The following is a 12,329-nucleotide window of genomic DNA, read 5'->3' as shown; positions in this document are numbered from 1 at the left end:
CCTCAGTACTGTGGTTTGTTCGACGAACAATTTGGCCCCTTTTTGATTGACCCGTATCCACAGATGCCGGCCGATTACCGAATCGACTCGTGCACCCGTATTAAATGTCAGTCAATGGCCGAGATCGACCCGAGCTACAAACGCAGTTCAGAAGTCGGTTGAAGACAACTTGAATCCGAGCGGGGATGGCCTAGTACCTGCGCACAATAAATTATTAGCTGATAAAGTTAATTGTTTGCATGGACGACAATGTGGATTCAACGTAGACGGATTAGCATTGTCCGTAAGGCCAAACCGCAAGCTCCTCTTCGTAGTCATATTGACTTGGTGCTAAGGGATAATTAGTAAACGAAAGGCAATATCCTACATGATAAACAAAATGTAATTACATTAGATCATGCAACTCGAACACGCAAAATCAACCATCTTCTTTTTTCACTGCGACCAGTGTACGTGTAATAACGATGTTCAACATCGCCTTAGGCCGTTGGAGGCGATTACTTAGAATAGGCAGGACAAGTACGCTTAAAACATCGTAGTTAAATTTATCATCAAAATACAGAATCTTCTTACTTGCGTTGTTCGTTGGAAACATTTAAAGTGGTATTACAAAGATACCGATTCTACCACGTTGTTCGGTTGCCCAATCGCTGTTGGGCAGAAGTGATGTTCAGAGAAACAGAGAAGTGATGTTATGCACTGAGACCTGGGCGTGCATTTAACTGTCTAGCCGAAACTGTGATAGTCCCCATAAAACAGTCAGTTACTCAAGCGATATCATTACTCTTTGTTGTTTAACCCAGTCCACGAGTAGCCAGGGCCAACTGAATCGTACTAACTGAGAGTAAGTCGACGAAGTAAATAACGTTCGACCCAAATCTAATTTGACTCGAATCTTCTCCGTTGTATCGTCTAATGGATCGGCCAAGATGAGATGGCTGTTAAAAACAAGCGCTTCTTGCCCAGAAAGTTTTGTTCTACTTGGATAAAGGACTAATAATGACTGATGCGTGGCAACGAGCTCGTGAACGGTACAAGCCAGTAAACGGACAAACTCATGTTACAGGTAGGCGGCCGTTGTTGCACGCTTGCCACCATCGGGGCAGGCAGCTGGTGGCAAGACCACTAGCCCCAACAGCCGCAATACATGGAAAACCAAAAGCCCTTCATAACTGTTCATTTCTAATCATGCTATCAACCTTTTCGCAGTCAATACGAAGAGAACCCAACAAGTTCACTGTATATATTACCTGCTATCATACTTCTTGATTGTGATAAACTGCAGATAGTGCTAGTAGGAACATCTTCCTTAGCTATGCACCTTTCTACATTGCTACCCAGAACTGCCCAAGCTGTGGACAAAGATGTCGGAACACTATAGCAATTACGTTACGCAATCAGAACCCTTTATAGCAGAAACATAAACAAATCGTTTGTACTCTATTCGTCTGGTGACAACTTTCGATTAGTTCTATATATTACAGAAAGCGAAAAATTTCGGGAAAAAAACAACGATCGAGTCCTATGACTTACGGATATATTGATGTAGTTTGAACAAGCAATATCATGGTATCCTGTTATGGCAAACGCTATCGAAAGTAGCTTTCGTGTAAGGACCTTTTGCTGAAACTATATAGACTCCTAGTATTTCGTTCGCTTTAAGGGACATGCGTCTCGCCACGAATATTCTTGTTACATATTAATACATCTTTACTGCTCGGTCACGCTCGGCCTTTAAATACGATACGGCAACGCTACGGGAGCGATATCGGGTAGTTTTCGTAGTACAGTTAATTACGAGATTAACATGTAAATATTTCCAACGTAACGTTCCATATTTAGTCGTACAAACACGGATGATCTTATCTAGTAACTTGCTCTTCCTCCGTTGCCCGAAAGTTCAGGGGTACTAACTAACTAACACTATTTTACTGCTTATGAGAATCTGTTGCTAGAAGAACGCATTAGCAGCTTTCTGTTTTGTCGACAATTATACGAACCATTCAAGTATATGTGTGGCAAAGCTTTTTTTTTTTCTAAACGTACGACAACTACTGGAGAGAACCAATAGAAGATGGCAATGCTAAATCTTTATAACGGAATTTCATTCTCCAAATGGGTAGCTGGGCAAACAATTACACTTAACAACAAGCCAGCACTACTAGGGGGCGAATACTTGAGATGCCTGTTGAGCTGCAACATCTATACCGGTCAGCGTATAATTCACGGCCCAGGACAGCGCTTAGCCTGAATAAACAAATTTATTCAATGGAGCAGGCCATGTTTGCCTATCATTATTAGTTATCAAGCTATTTCAAATTACACTTTTAATGAATTCTGTTAAACTAGTACGAGTAATATTGATGTGCTAGGCTTCAGCTGAAGATAAGTCGACTAGTACTGGGTGGGCTTCGAATTTGAATTAAGTTTACATTGGCGGAAGCCATTGAATTTTGACGAAGCTAACTTAAACGCTCTTGTTACCTACGGTGTGAGTTGGTGCCGATCATCTCTCCCGCAGTCCCGTTGGCGCGAACGATACTACGTATTATATCCCGGACAAAGGGAGCTATTGTACGCCTCCGTAACCGTCTATTATTATTATCTTGTTCCGATGGTGGCAACCAACCGAAAATTTTTCAAGTTATACTTGTCAGCTTGTCGTATAGGTTCTTGATCCTTTAAACAGGCTCTTGTTTGGAGCATTGAGCTCAAACTGTATGCTAACAATAACAACGAAGGGATCTCAAAGGCTTCCAGTTGATCCAGCGGGGAATAGACCCTGCCTAGAACTGCGATTATACTAACATCCGTTACTTGTGATCCTGCTGAGAAAATTGCGTTCCTTTAAGATGAGCTCTCTGTCCGACAACAACATTTTGGCCTAATGGGTATCCATGCGTTGCGGCCTTTTCCTGCAGGCTAGGAGACGTGTTTTGTAATTGTGAAGAAGTATACAAGCGTATTTTCCCATCTGGATCTCTATTTCTGGTCGCCGATCTGTCACATATGTTACAAAGGAACTTAGTAAAAAAAAACCTAGCATAGAAGTTTCGCCTCTATTTTATAGAAGCGAGTTTGCAACTAAATATATTATTATTACTGATGGCTGATCCATAATACATAACTAGTTACATAATACTATGAGTCTGACAAATCCAAGATAAACGGCCTGTTCTTATGCAGAGATGCCTTTTTTCTGTATTTTGGCACCGAATATTTCACTCTAGTCAAACTAACTTCCTGCTGGCCTGAGGTTGTATTAGGCTCTAATCGTCCGTTAAATATTTTTAGAGGAAATAATCGATTCCAACAGTGAAGATGGGACAACGCTGCGGAGGATTTCGCCGCAGGGCGGAAAAACTTCTTTCCATTTATAGCTGTTTTGTTTTGCCCTAGGGCAAATGTACGCGAGTATTTTAGCACAGTTCCGCTTGGAGATGAATGAAGTAACATAATTATTTGTGAATACCAAAATCGAACTTAATAACGTGAGTTTGTGGAATTGTTGGCTATCTTCTTCATACTTATTTAATCTGGCTTAGGTGATAAGTGATTTTGGCCTCGAACAATATAAGTAATGTTGCCGTAACTGCTTTAGCAATCATTTCCTCGAAAACCGTTTCAAGCGCTCTACTTGTAATGTAACAATTACGTTAAGTCACAACATGGATGTCTAGTTTTCGCTTCGAAGTTTCGGGGCTTTCAGGAAACAAGTTACTCACCAACTAGTTCAGAGAACGTTTACAGACAGAAGCTCGTATAAACATACATTGGCCGGAAATCTTGGCTGTCTAATTTTGCCCCTCATCATGACACGTAAGAACTAATCAATATGGTTAATGTCAAAAGCGAACGGTTTCGAACGCGGTCATATGTTTCAGAGATAAATTTATAATTAATATTTTATAAAGTACTTCATAATTCTAAATCCTATATATATAATCTTTAGTTTCGTTTAAAATGTCAGATCAGCAGCCACAATCGAATTACAAACGTAGTTACGGGTGCCCTGGAAGCGTAATTGTCAATGTTTTTTAAGGACAACCCGCATGTTTTACATACGGTATTGACACTATGAATGGCTCAAGGTAGCCAGTTGGTTCCAGCAATAAACAAACCGTGGCTCTACGCCTGACCACTCTACGTGGCCGAACTTTTGTCGGCAGGCGCCATAACATTGCAGCATCCCAGACTTCTTGATCCAGCAACGTTGTCCGATGTGAGCCAGGAGCGACCCGAAATTATTTGAAGATCAATAGAAGATCTCGGGATCCGACTTTGTCCAAAACGATTACAACATTGTCATAAAGAGAAGCCGCATAAAGCGTGGATAAGACGAAACGATGGCGCCCACAGGCCGTCAATGACAATTCTTCTATTACGAACTCGACATGCTTGGTCTAATTCTTACGTCAGCAGAACAAAAACTATATCTATAATAATATAAATAACCTTTCCTTGATAGCATTAGTGCTTTACCTGTATCTCATTAGCCCGCCGAGTATCCCAAGAGTATTCACTAGCTTGAACAGAACGCAGTACAAAAGTGATGAGACTTTTCTCTAACGTAACTAGACTTCGGTGGATCGTTAACTATAACAGCCGACGGTTATCTTTCACACGGCATCAACTGAAACTATTTTCATTTAAGCGACTATGGCCAAGTCATGTGACAACAGACAGAGACAGTCCCCACCGCAAGAAATAACAGATCACCTGGCTCCTTTAAACAAGCTCTAGCGGATTGATGCTCGGGTGTGAAAAATGAACCCTATACGAATTCTTCTCTAGAAACGGTTTGAGATGTCGCCGCTCGTCGGTGGCACTAGCGGTAGACTTTGCAAGAAAACACACTAAGCGCACCATGGAGCTATGAGGAATGCGTCTCGTCATTCTGCCTCGTAGCAGATCTTTGATCGTCAACTGTCAAACTAATTTTCTTAACACTTTGTAACAGACACTAGAGCAACTAAGAATAGTTGTTTTTTTTTTTTTTTCATTTAGCTAATTTCCTCGTAAATCGTTGAAAATTCTCTCTCGTCGTAAGGATCGACTGCTCCAGGTGGTTACCGGCAGCCTGCCAGATACACACATCAATTCTGAGCATCATACACCGATTGCAGAATTGCACAAAAGCTACTTGGCCTCGTTTCGCTACGATTTCTTTTGTATCTTGTTTCCTTGCCTATTTTCTTCTGGCACCGTTCGCATGACATCGATGCTTATCTATTGCTTGTTACTGACGTTTGCTCACCCCAGCCAAATCGAACAATCCCATATTGATAGTTTATAACCATTGCTCTGTACAAGCCGTAGCGGACGCAGCACTTAACCACATTTTCAGGCATTCCCTCTTCGATTATATCCTATTCTGTCGTCACCTGCGTTAACAGCTAACACAGTACAGTGAGGCATCAGCTGCATGGCTAGCTGTACATCTTGGTTGTGACACGGTGTGCAGTTCACGCTTTGATTTTCTGGGTGGGTGCCTGCCTACCTGCCTGCCTGCCTGCCTGTCTGTCTGTCTACCGCGGACCGCTCTGTTGCGCGAATCCCACTGCTCTAAGCTTCAAACGCGTCTGCATTAATTGCCTTCCTCCGTCACCCGTCGGAATGCCTGTCAGCGCCCGCTACCGTTAGTTCGCCCCATTACGGCAGCTCATAGGATTCACCCGTCGGTCTGTTGCGGTTGACGCGTCGTCATGCCGCCTAGTTGCAACCAAGGCATAGAAACCAGCCGTGTCGTTATTGCCAAAGGGTATAATGACAACAAAAACGTACGTAATAGCACTTGTCATTGGCACCAAGACCGACTGAGCGGCAAGCGTTTGCCTCTCGTTCTCGAGATGGACAGAGCAACGCCGGTGGGATTCTCACGGCCACCATTGTAGTAGAGACAGTAGCCATGAGCGATGGCCAAAGGCCAGGCCAAGGCAGATGCCCTGGTCGTTGACTGCTGATGCTACGACTACTGCTAGCGACTACGACGGCGAACTATTGGCTGAGATGGTGACGATAGTTGATGTTGGACAATGCTATATGATGGATTGATGGGCGGACAGATGGATCAGCTAACGGACCAATCAATACGATGCTCGTCATCATAAAAGCAAGCACTCGATTTCTTCATGCAACAGCATCAGCAACAACAACAACAAAACCGAGCACGGACAATAGCGGCGGTATCATGATCGAGAGTCTGTCTATCGACGTGACCGCGGCCGCCCTCACTGCTGGTGTGGCCGACTGCCGGCAACTAGTCACCAGTGTTAACAAACGATCGAGATCGAAGCCTAACCGCTGCTTGCAGCCATCTACGCGATACGGCCTTGTAATGTCCGGGAAATAGTAATTGTAGAGATCATCAGAGCGGTGGCACGATTGGGCATAGTCAGCCAGCTGGCCGGAACGAAATGTTTCTAGGCACACAATGTCATCACAGTAACTCTGAGCTCACTGGCTGGCTAGGCGATGTTGCGGGAAACAGGCAGCGGCAATAGGAGCAGCGATGGTACTGACACAGCGCAAAGCTTAACTACTCTACGGCAATAAAATTAATCTAGTTTTCACGAAATACCGCCGTCATTCTGCTACTATACAAGCGCCGCGTGACCTATGCTGCCGTTCGAGCAACAGTAACATTTCTACTTCCATCTATCGTCTATGCTCTTTAGGCTACAGAGTAGAGGTCATACATGCAGCTCGATGCGAGCAGTTCAGAGACTGCCATGTGTAAAATAGCAATGATATGCTTGTAATAAAGGAGGCATTGCCACGTATAGACGTCAAATTCTCGTATAGTGAACTATATTGGAGATCAATTTTTCTTTCTATAGTTATCATCGTCAGCGTCTAGATTTAATAGTGAGCAGCGGTGTTGCTACATGATGGGTTACTGCAGCATTTTTTTTTGAGCATCAGGTTCTATCGGTCTAAACAATATTCTGCGATAAGAAAAATACGGATAGCAGGATGAAGGTGATTGCAACGGTATATTCTGTCGTCGACTATCCTCGAGCTCACTGAAGTCTGAAGTCACTGACATGATCACAAATCGTGGTAAACGTGCCGTTATTGTGAAACGTTTGCCATCATCTAACACATCCTATTTCGATTAATCAAGCACAGATACTTAGTTGACTATTAATTATATTGCTCAAAACAAAACGTTTAAATAGGCTTGGGCACCTATCCCATTTGTTTAGCCAGACATCGTGAGTTATTGTTATAAATCAGTAAGTAATCCAGCTGGCCACCATGTTGGTATATATCATTATTGGCTAGCATTTTTATAAACTTCTAGCTTTCGAGATAAATCGATCGCTTCAAGATTCAGGAGGCAAACCAATCAAACGGCTCAAGAAAATTCACTATTATTAGATGCAAGCTTTGTAAAACCATGAGTCCTGGTGACCGGACAATCAGTTTATCATTAGCCTACCTGTGGATCGCACTTGAAATGAGCCTGTCAAACAAGCGGCAGAAACTCGACTACTATATTGAAGCAAGAGAGCTAGCTCGTCACAATCGCCTGCCAGATCTATTCCGCTATTATTGGGGGTGTCGCAGCTAGCTACTAGCAAAGAGCTGCCTCTTTGCAGCTAGCTGCCTCTTTGTTATTTGGTTAAGTCGGCAGGCCAGTTACGTTGCGCTTTATGGATACCACTGGTCTTTTGGCTTCAGGCGTATTCGTCACTGGGTCGCTTGGGTTTAACGATCCCAGCTGTACATGTTGCCAGTAAGCACGTTATTTGTGTATGCATGAACAGAGGATAGCTTGTCCATAAAACCTGCACAATGCCTCGATGCATGCACGAGCGTAACTGAGTGAATGAAGTCACGAGCCTGTGAGAGTCGTTACTTGTCGTGCATGGGAGCTTACTTTTCAGGCGTGAATACTCTTCGCCGTCACCGGCCGCCAGTCAGCGTCGATCAACAAAGAACGGTCTGCCTATGATCATGCGGCGACGATGATGATGATCTGCTGGCTTCTTGAAAAATAATAAAGATTTTGCCGATTTTTATCCCTGGTTCCTTGTTGTTATCATCGTTACTGTCATCATTATTGTTTCTATCACTAGCCGGGCTATGCTTGACAGTTTTCAGTTTGACTTCGATCAAGTTAAGTTAATCATATGAGCAAATTGAGCGTCAGGAAAACGAAAAATAGTAAAACTGGAATAGTGAACTTTCAGATGGAAGAAGTTAAGAAAATTATTCGAACCGCTGGGTTCTGCTGGGAGAAGCGTCATCCAGTCAGTTTTTGCTGCTGTTGAATTGAGGTTCTGTGATCAGTCATCATGCACAGCTCATAATAGAGAGCCGGCACAATGCGGAGTGCTCCTGATCTGTTACTTCCCGTTTCGATCTCTTTCCGCTACTCCTCTGTCTATTCAGAATCAAATCAGAAATTGGCACCATTCGATACTGCCGTTCACTACTACTGGTGAAACCTCATCGTTATTGCTTGACTAATTTCTTTTCTTCCTTTTGTTGTTGTTATTGCTACTGCTACTACTTCAATAAGTGAACTAACCGACGATATAGAAGTCATCGCACTCGAGATTATAACAGATGGACCAATCTCACCAAATTAGAAGTCGATTGGGTCCAAAAATGCACCATTTTTTAGTTCCTATCCTTGATTAGTACTACTTCGTGTTTCAAACCCATTTCTATGTTACTACTCTTTGTTGATACGATTTTCAGAAGTCTAGCTAGAGAATAGCATATGTTCCGTCTCTGACCTTACCTACCGGCAACGTTATATTTACTTCCCTTTAACACATAGTGGAAAAAGTTTAATAGTAGTCAGCGGCTTTAGCAGGATAGGTATTATCTATTGTAATTAAGGCGTTCATTATAGAAACCATAGTAACAATAATGGTTGTTGAAGTGACAGACGTTTCGGATAGGGGCTAGGAATTGATAGAGGATTAACGATAAGGGGGCGAGCGACATCAGCTATCGATAGCTGAATCCTTCCACTTGTTGTCCCGTTTGCTAGCCAACCAGGGTAAACGAAATAATGGTACCATCTTAACAGCCATCATCCAATGGTCAAGGCAGAGCGGGATCTCAATGTGAACACTGTTAGTTAAGGTATAATAATAGAAAAAAATAGAAATAATAAGTAAGATACAAATAATGTAGACTTTTATATTTTTCTGCAGCGTTTTTTGACCGGCCATCCATATCTGTTTGAAGAAGCTGAAAAGTAAAAAGCTGTGGCGCCGTAGTAACTAAAACGATCTTGCAACACCAAACAAAGTACACATTAGAAGTTGGTATCACTACTGGCATAGGAAACAAATCTTATATTGGAGTTAATTTCTGCTACGGGAATTCGCATGCGTTTCACCCTGATATGGGAATCAGCGACTTCTAGAGTACGTATAGAAAATACCCGTATATAAGAATAGGAGATTCAGGCAAATGTCTCGTTCTTTCTCCAATCTATTTCGTGATTTAAACTCGTTCACCAATCGAAGATCGACAGAAGCCATATTTCATCTAAATAAAAATACAGTTTTTTTTTTTTAATCATTGATGCTGATAAGCGGGGCAAAGATCGTGTCTTTTTTGCTTGGCCACCAATTAAGCTCCTACGTAGGCCCGATGTCTCGTCAATCGAATGTTTAACGTATTTATGCCGTTTGCTACAGTTTTGCATGTAAGTTTCGCCACAGCGACGTCCTGTCTGATTAGCTGATCATACAACGATTTGCATAACGGTGATATTGGAAAAACCTGTTACAAGGAATGCATCTTTCCCGTTTTGCTTTTTCCGTAGACGAAGGTGGCTTATTCTTAGACGACTACGTATACCATACACTTAGTAATGCGCGCGTACCTCTGCTTCGTTCGTAACGGGTTTCAGCTCTAGGGAATAAGTGACAAACGAAGACGAAACGCTTCTTGCCGCGCTCTGTCCGTGCTTGGTCGTTGTGCTTCTTCTGTTAGTATCGCTGCGGTTCACGTTCGCAATCTGGCACTAGCCGAAGTAACAAAAAAAGTGGGGTGGAGGCGCTTGGTGCCGCAGGCATGGGATGGGCGGCATGTGGTAGCTCGTTAAGTTCCGCAAGACTGCAATTGAAATAAACGATTGCTGTAACATTGACAACTGGGTTTTGCAGCGGGATCAGAAATCAAGTGATCACTTGGTGGGCTATGGGTGTTTACAGCCCAAGATCCTGCTAGGGTTGGCTGGCTGGCTGGCTGGCTGTTATAAACAGATGAGAGGCTAATGGTGACGGACAACAATAAGAATAAAAAGTGCTAGAAATCGAGAGCGTTTCAAGCGAACAGGTGGTGGCGGCGGCGGCGGCGACAACAACAACAACGACAATTCAGGTCGTCTGCGAGCCTCGTCGCTAGCAAGGAGTTACATAAAAGCTGGTTTTAGCTACTGCCACCGTTAAATAGTCTGATCAACTGTATGGTTCGTATCGTGGGACGACCCCGAAGAACTGAATCGAGTTTGTCCAAATTGCCTGAATGAGTATCTTTGACATCTGGAAAAGCTGGCCTATTACGTCCACACACGTTATTGTTGTGGTACTATGGAGGGTTGTAACCTCTATCTTTTCTGTGTGTTGCGGTGGACATATCCGTGTCCTTTCCAGCAGTCATTACCAACAGGCATTACTGCGGCATGTTAAGGCGACTGTATATAACCGAGTATCTCTACGACCGTGTAGACACAGATCAGTATTCGTCACCACAAAACGAATGTTGCAAATATTCCTGTACCAGCCGTTCATAGCAATTACTATGCTATCACGGATGGAACACGCGCAGAGGGAAGCACAAACAAATATAACTGTCGAAGAATAGACGAGATAGATATATCCCAATCTAATATAAGTGATTCTAAATTTTGTTCAACATAATTTCTATTCATTGATTTGTACCTTGCGCACTTACAGAGTTCCACTCGACTAAATCAGTTCATATAAAAGGCATTAAAAGATAAACATATATATCTATCAAACATTGATGAAGATCTTACAAATCACCGGTTGAAACCGGTGAATCCTCTCCTTCCTCGTCCAAGGACTTTCTCAATGTAGACAATACCTCCTGCTTCTAGTAGCTCCTGTACGTAGATGTATCCTACAGGTCCTATCACTGCGGTATCACCCATTCAGTGTAACAGAAAACGCAAGTCCGCCGCATTGCTCTCTACCAAAGACAGACAACCAAACGCTTAGCTGGAAGGTGTGCGTGTGATCAATACAGTTAACGCTTTCTAGTAGGATAGCTTCTCAAAAGCTTCCTTGCCTGTTAGGATTTCTTCTGTTGATCGTCTGACACAAACGAATGAAAAAGCCAAGGTGGAAAGGACGGCGGGAACGAGGAAAATAATATATTTGCTATGGGACATAGCAAGAACTAGCCAGCTAGAATACACGAGGACGTCAATGGCTTGGCAGAGAGTGGGCAAACGCTTCGACTCAAATCGAGTTAATTCGCTCGAAGATCGAAGCTCGCCTCGATCTTCGAGCGAATAAGATTTGCTCCAGCCTCGGTATCCCTGCGCTAACAGCAACGGTAGCTATGGTCATACAACTGAAACATAAGCATCCCAAGAATGATTCGCGTTGGTGGCTGAAAGCCAGTGGCGGCGAAGAAAACGACGTTCGCCCGAACTGCAAACCGTAGATAGCAAACGATGCGTTCCCCCTACACGTGCCGTCCAATGCACGTGTTCAGCCTCGCATCACGTGATGATAACTGTTTCTACGAGTAACCGTAAGTAAACAAAGCGGTCGCCAGCCAGTCAGCTAGTCTCAAACAATCAGATAAGATGATCAGAAGCGAAAAAAAAATGAATATAAGATCTTGGGAAAAAAAAGCAGGCCGTAACAAGCCCGCCGCTATCAGCACTGCCGTACGCATTTGCTTTCTCTCTTTTCGCATCGGATCCGATTTTTGTTTCTTCTTTTTCTGCAGCTTCGAACGATACGCAGGCTAACGACAACGGGAGGACGGTGAACGCACTGAGCCAGCATACATATATAATGAAGATAATGAGAACATCAGGCGAGCAAGTCATTTCTTACAGAACAGTAAATGCTACTCTGGGCCTTGAGTGTTTGTTTTTTCATTCGATTTTCGAATACTGCTTTGAAGGGAAGCAACAATCGTATATGATTGTTGCTGATATATATATATATTTTACATGAAAAGTTTAAGGTTGCCGTGAAGTGCTTCAATGTTCATCCACCAGCTGTGCCATTATCGTGTTGCAGTTGCAGTGCTTCTCACTGCTACCACAACCGCACAAAAGAACAACTGATAGAAAGAAAGGTCAAAAAAGGAAA

General features: G+C 43.1%; 1 protein-coding gene across 4 annotated transcripts in view; it reads right to left on the bottom strand.

Annotated features, from left to right (window-relative positions):
• The window catches only part of LOC111252867 (uncharacterized), a 59,777-nt gene that overhangs the window by 28,207 nt on the left and 19,241 nt on the right, over positions 1 to 12,329 (bottom strand). For 2 of the 4 annotated variants that reach the window (XR_002674387.2, XR_015330503.1), the window contains exon 3: positions 9,857 to 10,089. The exons of the other annotated variants lie outside the window; for them this stretch is intronic. The gene's annotated coding sequence lies outside the window, so the exon portion shown is untranslated. The remainder of the gene's footprint in view (positions 1 to 9,856; positions 10,090 to 12,329) is intronic. 4 annotated transcript variants of the gene reach the window in all.

The sequence above is a fragment of the Varroa destructor genome, unplaced genomic scaffold (genome assembly GCF_002443255.2).
Source record: "Varroa destructor unplaced genomic scaffold, Vdes_3.0 BEIS01000001.1, whole genome shotgun sequence".
Taxonomy (NCBI): domain Eukaryota; kingdom Metazoa; phylum Arthropoda; class Arachnida; order Mesostigmata; family Varroidae; genus Varroa; species Varroa destructor.
This window is presented reverse-complemented; position numbering and strand designations above follow the sequence as displayed.